The 16860-nt window shown below is 43.2% G+C and overlaps 2 pseudogenes across 1 annotated transcript in view; both read right to left on the reverse strand.

Moving 5' to 3' along the window:
* Positions 1 to 16860, reverse strand: part of LOC101707232 (cell cycle control protein 50A pseudogene) — a 57610-nt pseudogene that overhangs the window by 10462 nt on the left and 30288 nt on the right. The window lies entirely within an intron of this gene.
* On the reverse strand, positions 7024 to 11348 carry LOC101707963 (microtubule-associated protein 9 pseudogene; annotated as a pseudogene).

A 16860-nucleotide genomic window follows, 5' to 3' on the forward strand; every position in this document is an offset into this window, starting at 1 on the left:
ATAATTGATATTCTAAGAAAAGTGGAATTACATGCAATGTTCCATTTAAAAAGACAGCAGGAAACAACAAATACCAAACCTGAGTAATAGAAATTGTAAGGCACTGCAACTCTACTGCTCAGAAGGCAGCAAAGGGAAGCCCATGTACACTGAGGAGCTAAAACACCAAAATCAAATTTATAGAGATAAAAATACAGTGTCTGATATGAAAATTCACTGGATGAGAACAGACCGAGTATCCCAAAGGAAAATAGTCATGAATATACCTATAACATTTGAAATTATCTTACACTCCACACAGAAAAAGACTAAAATTGATAAACAGAGAATCATAAAATAATTAAGAATAAAAATATTTTTTTAAAATTCATCAATTTACCATAAATTTCAAAACCTCTCAAATTTGCAAAGCCTATAAAAAGTAGATGGAAGTCTGTCAACAGAATGTAGAAGAGCTGTGGTGATAATATCCAAGCAAATTCAAACCATCCTCCAAGAATGCAGGAAACAGAAAATCTCCAGTGCACTTGCAAACAACCAAAGAAATTAAAATTTAAGTTGAAATGACATCTTCTCCCATCAGAAAGTTAAATTTTTTTGTGTGAAATGCCCAACATACCCACAGGTGGGAACTCATTTTTCCACGAGTCACGGATCAGTGAGGTGACCTGTAAATCAGCCTGAGGAACCTATGAAGAGGTGCTCCAGGGCAGCTTTGTGGGTGTGTGACCAGGGCACCCGCACTCCGTAACATGCCTGGAAGAGGATCTCTGTGCTTAGGGAGGAACTCTGGGGCTGCTGTCCTGAAGCTCTTACTCACTTGGATCCGTGTCTGCAGGGAGGTCAGGTGGAATTGATAGCATGTGCCTGGAGGCTCGGGCCTCAGGTGCAGGCACACTTGCTGCTCCCTGACTCATGGGAAGAGTCTGGTGTGGACTTGTTTCTTCAACAAAACTACAAATGGGGACTTGATTTCAAGCACTCACATTTCAGCACCGATTATGTGACATACATTGTGAAAAACACAGTCCCTACCTTCTGTCATACTTACCCGGACCTGAAAAACAGCATATTTAACTCTACCGAGGCTTTTAAAATACAGTATATTTGAGAAGAAACAAAGAACATGTATTGAAGGCAATCAACATCTTAACATATAAAAGCATGCTACAAAATCCACAGCAAGTCACATCACTAAGGCTGAGATTGCTGGAGCGCCTCCAAATAATCAGGACAAAGCCAGGTGGCGTATGATCAATAATCAAACACTGCAGCGCTGGTATTCCAATTAACATGGAATGATAAACACATGCCAGGATTTAGATGGTAGTTACCTCGTTATCCAACCCATGCTTATGAACTTCAGCAGGTAACAGGCAAGTACAACAAAACAGGATCCTGTGACTCTCACTCCTGCTGTTATGGGAACACAGTTTGTAGGGGAGGTGGCGGCAGGCCTCAGTGGGGGATGGCATGTGTTCAAAAGGCTTACAGCACACAGGTAAATGTTACTGCTGCTGTGTTGGGGATCTTCCAAGCCAACTTAGATAAATTAGTTGAGGGGGTCACACCATCCGTGTTAGTAGAAGGCTGTATTAACATGGACTTCTTATCTGAGAACACAGATCTATTTTTCCCCCTCTTCCCTGCTGAATACAACTACAAACCTTTGAAATGACACAAAAAGCACCCCAAGAATGACTCTGCAATGCAGTGAGATTCAACACGGTAGCACCGTGTCCTAGCCCCTATTCAACATCAGATGACAGGACAACTGGTGGGGCACCCAACCTGATAATATTTAGCAGTCAGGCAGGAACATTCCTCCCAGAACTGATCTTGATCCCTCTGACAGCACGGATCCACCCCTGCACCCAGCAGGACCTCACCTCACTGCCCTAGATATATGGCTCTGGGGAATTTCCTGCCCCCTCACCCCCCTGGTAGGCGGCCTAGATGCGGCTCTTACCTAAAGACGCACAGGTGTGAGAGCCAACCCAACTCCATCTTGAGCCTCACCACCACTGTGTGCTTGTGCTTGGACAAAGCACCCAAAACCCACATCCCATTTGGTAGAACACTTGCTGCAGTTGCAAGTTGTTTCTTTGTAGCTCACCTAGTATGTGAAACTTCCTCTTGTCCCCTTTAACCTGGCATGGTTCTGCTTCTGTAAAATTCCACTTGCTCTCCCTTTGAGCCCTCCCCAACTGAAACCATGGTTTAAAAGGAGAAACCAAACCGCTTCCCAGTGCTGAGAGAATTTTCTGAACACTAGCCCTCTCTCGGTCACCAGCTGTAAATAAAATGGACTCAAATCTGGCTCAGACTGCGGTGCATCTCTACAGTTCCAACTTGCTCAGGTGGAACAGCTGGAGGCCCCAGCAAGATCACCACAACAGGTGGACTGGCCTTGCTCTGGTCCCTCCCATCTGTGGCAGCAAACTATAGGGGAGGTGCTCCCCGAGATGTTCTAGGGCCCCATAATCTCACTGCTGACACTGAGGGGACTGCAGAGATGCCTGAGACACCCTCCAAATTTTCTGGAGTCCATCTGTTCTGGTCTGAAGGTAAGGATCCTTCTGAATCTGGTGGGGAACAATAGTTCTTGGCAAAGGCATTCCCCAGGCCCCTCCTAAGGTCAGGACTCTGACTGAGGTTGCCCACTGGTCTGGTCTGGTCTGGTCGCAAGTCAGCCAATCTGGGAAATCCCCAGGGAAGGGTTTGGAATGTTTTTAACCTCTGAATGGCTGTTGTATGAATTGATGAGTGACTGGAAATGGGAAGTGTAAGCTATAGGCTGTCCCATCTGTGCCCCACAATGAAGAAGGGGATTTCTACCCCTAGGAGTTACAGGGTCTAAAGGAGGTCATACTATGATTCCATGGACCTGTCTAAGAAAGGCCAATCGGGTGCTCTTGTGATGAGATAAATACACCCTAAAGCCTGAATGGTCCTTAAAGTGGCTGAGAGGCACGCAGCCAGCTGACCAACTGAGTGGTTCCTCCTCACAGAGGAACACCCCCTTCCTTTGTCTGTCTCAACATCATTCAAGGGTGCACTAGGAGTTTTTCTCTATGTCCAGATGTCCCCTGTGTCTTCTTCTCCTTTATCTGTTCTTCATCTCCTGCCTGCCCTAAGTTTCTCTACTATGGGTCATCATCTTCACAACCTGTCACACCCCTGACCTGCATGCTTAGAAATTTTTCCTCAGGATTTTCTGATGATTATGGAGTGAAAATGTCAAAGAACAAACTTCGCACTCTACGAATTCGAGTGGCCCTCGTTTGGTGTTGGCTGGCCCTCTGAGTGCTCCCTAGACCCCTGGCCTGGTTCAATCAGTTTGGAAGTTGTTTCCAGGTCACCAGGACACCCCAATCAGTTCCCTTACACCAACTCCTGGTTTAACCTAGTGCAGCATCCTCCTCCATGGCTAAAGGCCTGCACCACAAAGGCCTATTGAAAGTTGCTCATTTCCAAAAGCTGTTGTACCCCTTGCGGGCGAACTCCAGACAGACAGAAACTGGTTCTGCAGCAGTCAGATGCTGAGGCAGTCCTCCCCCCATCCACCTCTGTATAACCTTAGTTCGCGCCCCTCTCCTGTCCGCTCCAACCCGCCTGCCTCCGACTTGCTCATTTCTTCCTCTACTTCTCCCTCTCCCTCTCCCTCATATGAGAGCATCTCTGATCCCAGCAGGAGGCCACCCCCTCAGGAAAACACAGTCCAGAGGCTCTCTTGCCTTTAAGGGAGGTCCGACCTCCTCATGGAGCAGGACCAGGAACCTGCCCATTCCTGGTGTGTGTTCCCTTTTCCACTTCTGACTTCTACAACCGGAAAACCCAGAATCCACCGTTCTGTGAGAAGCTCCAGGTCCAGATTTCCCTGCTCAAGTCAATCTTTAGGACTCATCTACTGACCTGGGATGACCATCAACAGTTTTTATCGACCCCGTTCACTGCTGAGGAGTGGGACGGGATTAGGTTTGAAGCTAGAAAGCTTTTATTGGGAGGGAGTTCAGAGGAGGAGGCCCACAAATTGCTGAAACAAGGCTTCCCCTCAGAGAGTCCTGAATGGGACCCAAACTCTTCACGGGGGAAGAAGGCTCTGATCAACTTTCACCAGAACCAGAACTTGTTCAACAGGATCCAGGCAGCGGCTTGGAAACCCATAAATCTGTCAAAAACCACTGAAGTTACCCAGGCACCAGAGGAGTCAGTCGCCCACTGCATTCCTGGAGAGACTCTGAGAGGCCTTCTGGGTTTACACCCCGTTCGACCCCCTGGCTCCAGAGAACAATAGAGCTGTAAGTCTGGCTTTAAAAGGTGTTTGACAATAGGGATTCAGAAAAACAAAACTTGGCCACTGCTATGGCAGAAAGATCAGCTGAGAAACAAGCAAAAGTCTTGGCAGCAGCCATCAGAGGGGACCCCACGGGACCCAACTCTAGAAAGCCCAAAGGGCAGGTGCCTAGAAAGCCAGGAGGATGCCCACCATTGGGCAGAAATCAATGTGCCTTGCAAGAAAGAAGGGCACTGGAAAAATGAATGCCCTCACACCCGCTCTGTCAGGGTACTATCCCTCCCCACATCTGGGGGAAAGGAAGATTCAGACTCAGGGGGCCAGGGCTTCTTTTCTCTTGGTCCCTGGGAGCCTATAGTGAATGTTGAAGTAGGGGGCCAATGAGTCTGCCTCGCCTTGACTGCTTCCAGTCTATCTGCAATTCTGCCACCCAAGGAAGATTTCTAAATACAAATCTGATCTCACTTCTCCCCTTCAAATGCTTTTGTTCTTTCCTACACCCATCAAGAGTCCAGACTCCACGGGAGAGTGTGCACGGTGCTTCCTGATCTTGTCCACTGTCCCTCCTCCCACCCTCACTTCCTTCAGTTCTTAAATCCAGCTCTACAAACTCTGACCACGTTGTGAGATAGGCCAGGCCCTTTTGTCACCTTTGCTATGTTGATCTCCTAGCCCAAAATGTTCCCCTTTCCTTTCCTCATTCTCCATGATTCAGCTCAGTTATTAGTTCTTCTAGGAGGACTTCCCTCGTTCTCTATCCCCATCCCATCCTGGGATTCGGATTATACAGTCACACTCAGCAGTTTACACAGTACTTTCATACACGTAATTAATCCCAAAAACCCAGGTGGGGTAGATTTATATCCACTTTATAGGTGAATCTCAAGGAATTGACATCCTAGGTGAGGCAGCCACTGAGTGACAGATCTGAGTGAGAGAGATGATAACGTTGGTCCTTGACTTCTAATACTGTGTTCTTTCCCCTCTACCTGCGGAGAGTGAGCTGAGAATGCACACTCAATTTGTGACAGACTGCCAGACAAAAAACATCCCACCCCCTTTCACACTGCTGCCCTGTTCACTCTGATCTGGTCTAGAAGGAAGTCACCTTCTGCAATCCAGCATTGCAGGCAAGGAAACGCATTTTTAAACTTTGAAAGATGCCATTTCTCCTGACTTTTCTGGAAGTACTTCCACAAATGAAAGCCAATTAACCAACAACTTCGTTGATTATTTCATTAGCTAATTAATATAGAAAGGAGACTTTAAAGTAGTCTGATGAAAGAGTTTGGATAAGGGCAGTGAGATCAGCACTCTGTGAACCATGAACTGCCAAGAAAGCACCACCAGGAGAACGAGGCACATGCATCTTCCAGGCTGTGACTCCCCTACCCAGATCAGAGTGCAGCCACAATGGGAATAGCTGAAGACACCAAACACCTCCACTGCTGATGCAGATGACTGCTCAGACACTTCTGCAGTCCTCACAGGCCAGGATAACACGTTGGAGAACTTCCCGAAGTACACACAACTGTAAGCCACAGTGGAAGTACACAGTGGAACTGCACACCCTCCATAACCTACATTCAGACAGCTCAATACCAGCTTAAAACTGCACTGCTAAAGTGCCTGTGGTCTAGCTGCCAAAATGTACTTTCATTCCAAAGACTCACCTTCATCTATTGAATTCATACAGGTGGCTGCATCACCACGATCCAGCAAAAAGCCTCAGGCCAGCTGACCAACACCATGCAGAATCTCAACCCCAGGGACCAGGAAAATCTATACAGAAAGGAAGCTGACACATCACCAGTGACCCAACACACACCCGTGCACCTGCACCAGCCTGACAGCCAATCAGTGACCTTGCCTCACCACAGAGCCCATTAGATTCATTTGAGCCCCATACACCCAAGCCTAGCCCAATATCCAGCCTGGTGGCAATGTTAAACTGCACCTGCCCTGAATCCACTACACTGCGCCTAACAGCCAGGTGCATCCATACGGCCCTGAGCCATCTAGACAGTGGGCCTACCCTCACTGACCTTTTAGCATAGCCAGCCAGAATGCAGCAAACTCATATACTTAAGCGCAGCCCATCAGAGGCCAGTGATAGCCATGTCCACTAGACAGCACACCACAAAGACCATGGCCTGCACTGCCTTCAGGTGCCATGCCTGGCCCAACAGCCTGTCAGGCAGCATTTTTATCTCCAGTAAAACTGTGCCATACTATCAAAGTTGCTAACTCCCACAGTCTAGGCCACTGACATACCCACAGACTTGGCTAATAAGGATCATAGGTGAACAACTGCACAGACAACACTACTATATGCACACAGAATCAAAGGTGCCACATCAAACTTAACTGACAGCCTCATGTCTACCCACAGGAAAAAGGCTCTCCACACAGAAAAGAAAAAAAGATAAAGAAACCAATTCCATAAACTGAAAAACGCAACTGCTGCACGAGATGTGTAGATATCAACAAAGGGCCACCAGAACAAGAAACATGAAAAAGCAAGGAAACATATTACACCCAGAAAAACACAGTAATTCTGCAGTAACACACCCCAGAGGAAAGGAAATTTATGAAATACCTTAAGAGGTAATTTTTTAAAAATGACCTTAAGGCAACTCAATGATATAGAACAGACTACAAACGTTTTAATCAAATCAAGAAGAAACACGACCTGAATGAGAAATTAAACAGTGATAGACATAAAAAACAAACAAAATTTTCAGTTTAAGAATTCAATGAATGAGGTAAAAATACAATTGACAGCTACAACTGACTAGATCAGGAGAAGAAAGAATTTCTGAAGGTGAGGAAACATACTTTAACCCTGTCAGATGAAAAGAAAGAAAAAAGAAAAAAAAAGAGTGAAAAAAGCCTAGGGGACTTATGTGACATTATTGGACACACAAATATTTGCATTTGGAATATCCAGATGGTGAAGAGATCAAGAAAAACACAGAAAACATATTTAAGAAAATAACAGGGGAAAGTTCCTCAACCATTAGAAGAGATATGGACATCCAGGTCCATGAAGCTCAAAGAATTCTAAGTAGACTCAAAAAGATTCTCTCCAAAGTGTATTAGAATTAAGCTTTCAAAAGTCAAAGAAAAAGAATTCTAAAATACCAAGAGAAAAAATATCAAGCACATATAAGGGAATCCCTTTTAAATTAAAGCAGATTTCTGAGCCAAAAACTTCCAGGAGAAAATATGATGATATATTCAGAGTGTTGAAGAAAAAAACCCTGTGAGTTAAGACTAGTCTAGCAGCAAAGCTAACCTTAAAAAATAAAGGAGACAGTGGTTCTGCCGCCTGCCTCGCAAGCGCAAGGACCCGAGTTTGATCCCCGGTACCAAAAAAGAAAAACAAAAGAAAGGAAATAATTTTTCTCAGATAAGCAAACACTAAGGGAATACATCAGTACCAGACCAACCCTATAAGAAATGCTTAAGGGAATCAATCCTACATGTAGAAGAAAACGGACCATAACTACCATCCTGAAAATGTACAACTCACTGGGAGATACACAAATGAGAAACAGAAAAAAATCAAACATTATCACTACGGAAAACCACCAAACCACAAGGATTAGCAATACGAGAAAGCAAGATGCAAGGAAGATGTATAACAGTCAGAAAACAATAAATAAAATGGAGGGAACATATTGTTAACCAGTTAATAATTACCTTGAATTGAAATGGGTTAAATTCCACAAATGAGAAGACTCGATGAATAGATTAAAAAAGCATGATCCGGGCCGGGGACTCAGCTCAGTGGTTCTGCTGCCTGCCTTGGAAAACCAAGGTCCTGAGTTCTATCCCAGTACCAAAAAACCCCACATGATCCAACTATATGTTGCCCATAAGGAACTCACTTCACCAGTGTAGATACACATAGAATGAAAATAAAGCTATGGAAAAGGGTATTGCATGCAAATGGAAATCAAATGCAAATGTAAATAGCTGTGTTCCTACTAGATAAAACAGATGTTAAGTCACAAACTGTAGGGAAAGACAGTGAAGGTCATTTCATCAGGATGAAAGGATGACTCCAACAAGAAGATATCACACTTGTAAATATACATGCACCCAACATCAGATCAACTGATATTTTAAGCAAACATGACTAGATGTTGTTATGGCTTGTAAGTAGATTTTCCCGCAAAGCCTCATGTGTGCATAGGTGGGGTTTTTCAGAGCTGACTGGAACTAGAGCCTTTGATACTGGGATTAACAGTGTGTGGTACTAAATTAGTCCGCTGGTTGTAATTAGCATAGTTCTAGGTGTGGATAATGGGAAGGCTCACCTGGGTGTGGGTGGCACCACCCAAAAAGCTTGTGGCCTGGGTGGGATAAAAGGAAAAGGGAGTACTGCTGTTTTAGTTGCTGCTTGCTGCCTTCTATCTGCCATACCACGAGCTGTTCCTCTTCTCTGATGCCCCTCTACATGCCACGCTGCCTTGCAACCAGTCAATTATAAACCGAAACCTCTACAAACTGTGAGCAGAAATAAACCCTTCTTCCTTTAACTCGAGAGTGTCGGGTTTTTGTCCCAGCAACTACAAGAGCAACCAAGATAGATCTACAGCAGTTAAGTTTTCTTTCTTTTTCTCAGCAACAGTTTCCTCTTCTTTAAGTTTCTTTGCTCTTTCATATTCTTTCTCCTTTTTATTTTTCTCTTTAAGATATTCCATCTTTTTCTCTTTCCATTTTTCAAATGCTTGCAGGGCCTCTTCTTTCCTCACCGCATTCTCTTCTTCTTCAGCTTTTCTCTTGTTTTTTTCTTCAAGCCTCTTTTGCGCAGCTAGTCTCTTTGCTTCCTTTTCTTTCATAGCTTTCCAGGCCTCAAATGATGCTATTGCTTCTTCTCTCTTAGCAGCGTTTTTCGGTTCATTTTGGATCCTTAAGTTTTCACTTTCTATCCTTTTTATTCTGTTCTTTTTATGCAAATATACATTTTTCTTTTCTAACCACTCCTGGTAAACAGCTGCCCTGATGTGATCTGCTGTGTCCGGCTCCAGGTTCGGTTCCAGCGAAGGCTTCTGGTCCAAGACTTTCAAAGTCCCTAAGTAATGGGAAGAGGTGGAGGAGCACAGAGCTCACCCTGCAGAACTGGATTTCCTCACAAACTCAGAAGTCATTAATCTGGCAGATGCACTGGATGCTCTATTATTAGTTGTTGACTTTTTACTCTTCATGTTTCTATCTTCGATTGCTCTCTGTGCAGGTGCCACTGCGCTGGCAGGCACTGAGGCCCTCTGGGATTTGGACAGCAGGGGAGCAGCCACTAAATCCTCCTCTGGGCTCGGTTCCCCTTTCCTCCTGTCTTCTTCAAGGTCAGCAGCAGCCAGCTCGCTTTCCGTTGGTTTCTCCAGTTCAGGAGCAACACGGTCTATCAAAACCCCATTCTCTGCATTTTCATTTAATTTCAAGGAATTATGGTTTTCAGTGAATTCTCCATTCTGACCTTTTATGGGTGCTTTTTCCTCAGATCCTGCTGGAAAGCACTGTCCAAGGCTTTCTTTAAGGGATGACGATGACAGGCTTTTAAACAGTGGATCCTCATGATCAAGGCTCACAGAGAATCTGTCTTTCTCCGCCTCTAGGGGTCTGACGCTCAGCCCAGGAAGGGAGGAGGGCGCAGCCTCTAGGTTGTCACCGAGGGCAGTTTCTCTATCTTCTAGTTTTTCCTTCTCTTCCATGTGGCTACTCTTTTTTAACATGCTCCTTGGCCGAGGTGAGGGCTTAAAGTGTTCATCTGTTTCAAGACTGCTATTTTCTGAAGAAGTGCTTTTGATTGGAAGAATTCTGGGTTTCGGTTTCATTTTAATTCTCTGTTTTCAACTTCTTGATCTTTATTGTGAGATTCACAGAAGGAATTTGCAACCATGTCTTCACAAACATCTGGAATCCGTTCTTCACTGTTCTTGACAGCAACTTCTGGCTCATCTCTGGTTACGTCACTGTTTGATTTCTTTCTTTTCAAAAAAGACGGTCGTGGAGAATTCTCTTCTTCATCATCTGATATATGAAAATCATTCATTTTTTTCTTAACTAAATTTTCATCTACTGAGGTATCAGAAAAATCACCTAAGGAAACTGGAAAGTAGTTCTTTTGGTAACTTTTGGACTCTTCGTATATGCCAAAGTTGTGCCGAAAGCTTCGTCAGCCATGGTGTATTTGTCCCTCTATCTCTATTAAATAGCTAATAAATAGTTGGAATAATTCATTCAAGCTGTGATGGTGGCTGTCTGAGCCCGAAGCGTGCCCTGCGGAGGGACGGTCGCTGCGCCCAGGGCTCGGAGACACCCGCAGGGCCCGGAGACGCCCTCAGGGCCCGGTCCCGGGCGCCCCACGCCCGCCCCGGCCGCCGGGCTGGGATGGCTCCGTGCCGCGCCAGGCCGGCAAGGTCTCCCGAAGCCGCTGCTCTGCTTCCTGGCTGCTCCCTAACCAGGCCAGGAAGAGCCTTCCCGGCGCAGGAAGCCGCCCCGCCGGGCGGCCCCCGCGGCTCCCGGCTAGGCGCCCACCCGCGCTCCAACCAAGATAGATCTAAAGGAGAAAAGGCCTCCAATACAGTAATATTGGGAACTTCAGTACCCCATCGAGAAACAGATCATCCAAAGAGAAAGTTAACACAGCAACAACGCAGTTAAATTATACTGTTCACCAAATGGACCTTATAGACGCAGTGCATTTTATCCAACAGGTAAGGAATACACATTCTTCTCGGTAGTAAATGGAACACTGTCCAAGATGGACCATGTGAAATCACATCGTGTATCTTTTTTATCCACATTGGAATAAAATTAGAGTCAACAACAGGAGGAACTCTGGAAATCATTCAAATAAATGCAAATTAGACAACATGCTCCTGAACAACCAATGGATCGTGATGCAGCTAAAGGGGAAATTTAAAAATTTCTTGAAACCAAGGACAACGGATGTACAACATACTAAAAGCCAAGAGATTGGACAAAAGCAGTACAAAGAGCAAAGTCAACAGCAATAAATGCCAATACATCAAAAGGAAGAAAGACATCAAACAAACAGCTTAACAATGCAACACCATGAGCTAAAAAGAAAGAAGAAATGAAATCCAAAGTTAGTAGAAAGAAATCCTAAAGATTAGACCGAAATGAATTGACACTAAAAAATACAAAGGATCAATGAAGAAAAGGTTGGTTATTTGCAAAAATAAACAAAGGCAACAGGTCTTTAGCCAAACTAAGAAAAAAAGAAGACTGAAATTAGTAAAAACCAAAGGCAACAGGATTTATTACAACTGATGCCACAGTATAACAATGGAGCAGTAGGGAATACTATGAACAATACACCAACAGGTTGGAAAACAGAGAAGAAATGGATAAATTACGGAACACATTATAACCTACAAAGATCGAACCATGAAGAATTAAGAAGCCCAACTATCATAGTTGCTTTCTTCTCACTGGGCCAAAATACTGACTCCTGCAACTTAAAGGACAGGATGTTTATTTTGGGTCACGTTTTCAGTCCATGGTCAGCTGGATCCAAGGCAGAAATGTCATGGTGGAAAGGTCTGCTGGGGGAAAGCTGCTCACATCCTGGTGGCCAGGAAGCAGAGAACAAAGGGAGGAGCCAGAGAGGGAGATATACCCTTTCAGGTCACAGCCCTGTGATGTACCTCTAACCAGGCCCCACCTCCTAACAGCACACTCATCTGTGGAAGAATCCACTGAAGGGCTTAGTTCCCTCTTGATCCAAACACCTTCCCAAACCCTAACTCAGACATGAGTTTTAGGGACATTCAATTCCTAACACCACCAGACCAACCAAAAATGAGCAATGAATCTGATTCTATAAGAAAACATCTCCAACAAAGAACACACCATGTCTGAATAGCTTCACTGCTGAATTATACCAAACTTTAAAAGAATTAACATCAATTCATATGAAACTTTTCCAAAAAATTAAATGACAGGGATTTCTTCCAAACTTATTCTATGAGAACAGCATTATCCTGATATAAAGACCAGAAAAGGACACAACAAAAAAGTACACACCAGCATCAATGATGAATACAGATGTAAAAATTCTCAACAATATACTAGCAATTATTTGTTTTAATCATTTTATTATAATATCTTTTTTGGTACCGGGGCTCGAACTCGGGTCCTTGAGCTTGTGAGGCAGGCAGTGGAACCACTGAGCTAAATCCCCGGCCCTGTTTTAATCATTTTAATCCTTAAGAAGGGAAAGTAAAAATTATGAGAAAAGAAAAAATGGAAATGAAGTCTATGTAAATAGGGAAGGGTGGAGGGAGTGAAGGGCGCACAGCTAATGGGGAAAAATAAGAACCAAGATACATCATGTACAGGCACAAGCACCCAATGATAAATGTAAACATATTGTATACCTAAAATGTACCAATAAAAGAATTTAAGCAAAAAAACAAAACAAAACAATATACTAGCAAGCCAAATCCAGCAACCCATGTCAAATATGCACTCTGACCAAGTGAAATTTAGCCCAGAGACAAGGATGGTTTAAGATAGACACATCAATAAACATGATACATTGCATCAATATAATGAAAGACAAAACTGTATGATCATCTGAACAGATATAAAGAAAGCATTTAATGAAATTTAACACCCATTCTTGATAAAAACTATGTGTGGAGGGAGCAAACACAGATCTGACATCATCCTAAACAGGGAAAAGGTGAAAGCATTTTCAGTTTAAGATCTGAAACAAAACAAGAATGTGCACTTTCCTCACTCTTATTTAACATGACACTGGAAGTTTTATCCAGAGCACTCAGGCAAGAGGAAGAAAGGGCATCCAAACTGAAAAAGAGGAGGTCAACCTATTCCATTTTGTAGATGGCATGAAAAATATATATACATAAAAAGACTCCTCCAAAACTTGTTGTAGCTCACAAATTCAGCATACTTGCAGGATACAAGATCAACATAAAAAATCAGTAGCATTTCCGATGCTACTGAATGCTAATGAAGTAGACAAAAGAATCGAGAATGTCATCCCACTCAAAATAACAATGAAAAATAAAATTAAAAAGCTAGGATTAAGGTGAAGAGTTTAGTTCAGTGGTGCTATGCCTGCCTCACAAGCACAAGGTCCTGAGTTCCATCCCCAATACCAAAAAAACCAAAAAAAAGCTAGGAATAAATTTAACCTGTGAGGTGAAAAACTCTACAATGAAAACTACAAGACACTGGTGAAAGATATCAGAGGACACTAAGAATGGGCTACCTATTGTCTCCACAGGAAAGACATGTTTATGGATTGTCAGAATTAATATTTTCTTTTTTTTTTTTTGGTACCGGGAATCGAACTCGGGTCCTTGCGCTTGTACAGCAGGCAGCGAAACCACTGAGCTGAATCCCCAGCCCAAGAATTAATATTGTTAAAATGCCCATTCCTCCTGAGTTCGATCCCCGGTACCAAAAAAAAAAGCCCATTCCCATTGTGGCACACACGTGTGATCTCACCATACTGAGGCAGGAGGACCAAAAGTTTGAATCCTGTGCAAAGGGAAACCCTAAAGTAAAATTGTTTTAAAAGGGACTGATGATGTAGTTCATTGTGAAGGCCCTGGGTTTAATTCCCAGTAATACCCCCCAAATTTATATGGCAGTGTGCTTTATAGAAGTAAATAAGCCTTTTCAGAAAAAAATTAAACCCACTCTAAGTGATTTGCACATCAATATCATGCTCATTCTATATGGAAATAGAAGAGTCCCAAAATTCACATGGAACCAAAAAGGACCCAAAATAGCCATAGCAATCCTGGGCAAAAAGAATAAAGTTTGAGAAATCATAATACCTGTCTCTAAAACATACCCCAAAAGCAAAACATGGTATTGGCGTAAACCAGATACATACACCAATGGAACACAATAGTAAACTCAGAAATAAATCCACACTTCTGTAGCCAAATGATTTTAGCAAGAGCACTCAGAATATGCATTGGACAAAGGAAAATCTCTACATTTAAGTGGTGCCAGGCAAACTGAAAATGAAATGACACTCCTCTCTCTCGTCACACAAAAACCAACTCAAAATGGATCAAAAAGTTAAACGTAAGACCTGAAAGTGCCAAAAAACCCCCACAAAAAACAATAGGGGGACCGTTCAGGACATTTGTAAGGGCAAAGGCTTTGGAGTTGACACTAAAAGCACAGGCAACAAGAACAAAAATTTGCATATGAGATTACATCAAACTAAAAAGTATCTGCACAGCAAAGGAAACAATCAACAGAGTTAAGAGATAACTTATGGAAAGGAAGAAAATTATGGCAACTTCAAAAAAAGATTACTATCCAAAATACAGGGCTGGGGATTTAGCTCAGTGGTTCCAGCGCTTGCCTTGCAAGCACAAGGTCCCAAGTCCAATCCCTAGTACCCCCCCCCTAAAAAAAATAAAAAATATATAAGGAACTCAATGCAATAGACAAAAATCCAATTTAGAAATGGGCAAAAGGAGAATTCCAATCAAGACGGGGGAGTGGTGAGCAGTAGAGAAACAGCCTCTCATAGATTCGGGGTCCAGATGTTGGAATATTGCAATGTGAGAAAGAGAAGAAGGAGGGAAGTTGGTCCCCAGGAACCTGGAAGGATCTTAAGAAATGAAGCCCATGAGGAGAGCAAAGAGAGAGACCTTAAGACAGAAGAAGGAGGTGGCAAGCATGCTTTCTCCATCAGCCCTGACTCACGGTATCGGAGAGGCACCTTGAACCTGCAGGCACAAAATGAGTAATAGCAACCCCAGAGGCCTCCACAGAGAAACACACCAGTGGAATGGAGCAGGGGACTCAGTGGATTGCACTGGCTGGTGAGTTATTCAGGTTCAGACATCCCCCAGGAGAGGGCCAACTGCAGAGGATCCAACTGAGCTCAGAACTCAGAACAACTGCTGGCTCCATCTAGTGCCTCCCAGTGAGGCTGCTGAGTTCAAGTTGCCAAGAGGTCAATGAACTGAGTTCACACTGGCAGGAGACACACAGTGTTACAGACTGAACAAATTGGGTTTCAGCCTCACGGCCAGAAACAAGCTTGAACTTCAGTAGAACTAAAGGTGCAGGCTTGCTGGGATTATCCATTATCCCTCCACAAAGTGACAGCTAGCCTTCTGGGATTGATCGATATAGATATGGTCTCTGTATGACCACTTTGTCTACCAGTGACAACAGACATACCTTAAAGCGGACATTTGGCGTTTTTTCCCTTTTCTTGTTTTTGTTTTGTTTTTTCTTGTTTGTTCGTGTTTTTATATGAGTCTAAAAATGGTTTCTAGTTTTTTGTTGTTGTTGTTGTACCATTTGTTCTTCTTTTTATTTCCTCCTTCTCTCTTTCCTTCCTGTCTGCTTCACCAGTTACCCGAAGTTTGCATAATCTTCTTCCAGCCTTGCTTCTAACGCTTTTTTTGGTACCGGGGATCGAACTCCGGACCTTGCACTGAGCTAAATCCCCAGCCCCAACCAGCCTTGCTTCAAATTTCTTCTTCCTCTTTTCTCTTTCATTCCCCCTAATTGCTTTTAAATCTTCTTCCCTGAGGGTAAAATCACCATACTGAGGGCTTAGTTACTGTATACAATTTTCAGGTTCATTTTAGAATTTGTTATATAATCATAAATCTAGTTCATACGATTTAAGGTGACAAATTAATAGTTACAACAGTTTCTCATTGTCTATGTTGTGTTTGATGCTATTGCTATAGCTGATTGTACTACTTTAGCCAAGGTGACATAATTGTTCTAATCAGCTGTTCTTTCTCGTATGCCAAGATTGAGATTGCCGAAGGGTCATAAACAATTCTATATGCCAAAGAACCAAGGGCTGGGGAAAATAGGCAGCAACTTCTCATCCTCAATAAATTGAAGAGGTAGGATCTTGTAAAAGACTCAAAATCCAAAAGCCAGCTACACTTGGAGGACACCTCTGAGAAGTAGTCATTTCCTGAGAGTTCTGAATGCGGGCAGTAAAGCTACTCTCCATAAGCAATTTACAAGCATCAATCCAGGAATGAAACTAAAGAAACAAAAAAGAAAATGAGAAGATAATTAGGCAAGATGCAACTCCAGACTTCCTGCTCACCAAAAGCAAACCTAGGGGACAATGGGGCAGGAACAAGTCAAAAACCACCCACCTGAATGCTCTGAAGTGCTAGCAGTGGAAGTAATAAAGCAGATGAATGAGGGTCCAGAAAAAATCAAATCATAAATAATTTCTCAGACATTACAGAAATGATGACCATAGTGAAAGACAGGCTTAGTGACTTTAGATCACGTACAGACACAAAATTAGAAGAGCTTAGGAAAATGAAGGAAACCATGAAGCCTAAAATAGGGAAGAAATGAAATCCGTGAAATAGTTTCAAACAGATATCCAGGAGATTTAAAATGCCACTGAAAGAATATGCAGCAGAATGAGCCAATGTGAGGACAGAATATCAGACATAGAAGACAGGATTGCGGTTAGCAACCATGAAAACAAAGATTTCTTAAAATAGCAAGTGACAACAAAAAATTAATCCATCAGC

This window comes from Heterocephalus glaber, unplaced genomic scaffold (genome assembly GCF_053883595.1).
Source record: "Heterocephalus glaber isolate CG9 unplaced genomic scaffold, H.glaber_assembly_v1.0 deba00000594, whole genome shotgun sequence".
Classification (NCBI taxonomy): domain Eukaryota; kingdom Metazoa; phylum Chordata; class Mammalia; order Rodentia; family Bathyergidae; genus Heterocephalus; species Heterocephalus glaber.